Here is a 1,940-nt window from a genome sequence, read left to right on the forward strand (position 1 = left end):
CATACGCTTATCTGAAATTCTCACCAATGAATTACTAAGTATCTCTATCTTTATCTTTATGTTTTATTCGTATATCACCCATATCCATTTGAGTTTGCCTGACTAAGATTTACAAGGTGACCATAGCTTGCTTCATACCAACAATCTCTGTGGGATCGACCCTTACTCGCGTAAGGTTTATTACTTGGACGACCCAGTACACTTGCTGGTTAGTTGTGCGAAGTTGTGTTTATGCCATGGTATTGAACACCAAGTTTTTGGGTTCATCACCAGGGATTATTTGAGTTGTGAAAAGTATTGATCACAATTTCGTGCACCAAGTTTATGGCGCCGTTGCCGGGGATTGTTCGAGTATGGACAACTGAAGGTTCATCTTGTTGCTTAGATTAGGTATTTTTCTTCAGAGTTCTTAAGAATGAGTTCTAGTGTTTCAAGGTGATGTTCTTATCATCACCAAAGCTGATTGATATTCATCAATTTAGCTCTTGAATGCAAAGTTCTGCTAAAGCTTGGCTACCCATGTCTAATTTCTTTAGACTGAAGCTTTAGACTAACATTGCATGATTCCTGGAATTCTCATTAAGAACTTTGATATCTTTATTTTCTTTTCCACTTAATTTTCGAAAAAGCACAAAAAAATTACAAAATCATAAAATCCAAAAATTTCTTGTTTGAGTTTAGAGTCTCATTTTAAGTTTGGTGTCAATTGCATGTTTCTATTCTTCTTGCATTTTTCGAACTCATGCATGTGTCTTCATTAATCTTCAAGTTGTTCTTGATGATTTCCTTGCTCTGATCCTTGAATTCTCTTGACTTGAGTGTTTTGTTGTTTCTCATGAGTATTCTCATTTTGTTAGTGTCAGTAGTATACAAACTACTAAGTTTGGTGTCTTGCATGCATTGTTATTTGATTTTAGTTGCATTTTGATTATTACTCATTATCAAAAATCAAAAAAAATATTTTTAATTTGTGTCTTTTCAAGTCAATAATACAGAGAATTGAAGATTCAGAACATACAGCAGAGGAACTACACAGAAAAAGCTGGGCGTTCAAAATGCCCAGTGAAGAAGACAGACTGGCGTTTAAACGCCAGCCAGGGTGCCTGGCTGGGCGTTTAACGCCCAAAAGGGTAGTAGTTTGGGTGTTAAATGCCAGAATGTGCACCATTCTGGGCGTTTAACGCCAGGATGGCACAAGAGGGAAGATTTTGTTTTTAATGCAGATTTTTTTTTAATTTTTCAAAATCTTTTCAAAATTAAATCTTTTTCAAATCAAATTTTTTCAATCAAATCCTTTTCAAAATCAATTTTTTTCCATTTTCAAAGATACTTGCTATCAATTAATGATCTGATTCAACATTTCAAGTATATTGCCTTTTCTGTTGAGAAAGGTTTAATGTTTGAATCATATCTTTTCTTGATAGCCAAGTCATTAGTTTTTAAAATCAAATCTTTTTAAAATATTTTTCAAATCATATCTTCTCAATCACATCTTTTTAAAACCATAACTTTTCAATCATATCTTCCTAATCACATCTTTTTCAAAATAGTTTTCAATCAAATCTTTTTGATTTCTAGTTTCAAAATCTTTTTCAAAAATCACTTGATTTCTTTTCCACTCTTGGTTTTCGAAAATCAATTGGTGTTTTTCAAAATGTTTTCAAAATCTTTTACTTAATTTTCGAAAATTACTTTCCCTCTTCTCACATCCTTCTATCTATGGACTAATACTATTCCTTAATGCACAATTCGAACTCCATTTTTCTTGATAAGTTTGAATTTTCTACATCTTCCTTCCATTTTTCATTTCCTCTGACACCTCAAGGAATCTCTATACTGTGACATAGAGGATTCCATATTTTCTTGTTTTCTTTTCTTTCATATGAGCAGGAGCAAAGATAAAAGCATTCTTGTTGAGGCTGACCCTGAACCTGAAAGGA

This window comes from Arachis duranensis, chromosome 3, assembly GCF_000817695.3.
Source record: "Arachis duranensis cultivar V14167 chromosome 3, aradu.V14167.gnm2.J7QH, whole genome shotgun sequence".
Taxonomy (NCBI): Eukaryota; Viridiplantae; Streptophyta; class Magnoliopsida; order Fabales; family Fabaceae; genus Arachis; species Arachis duranensis.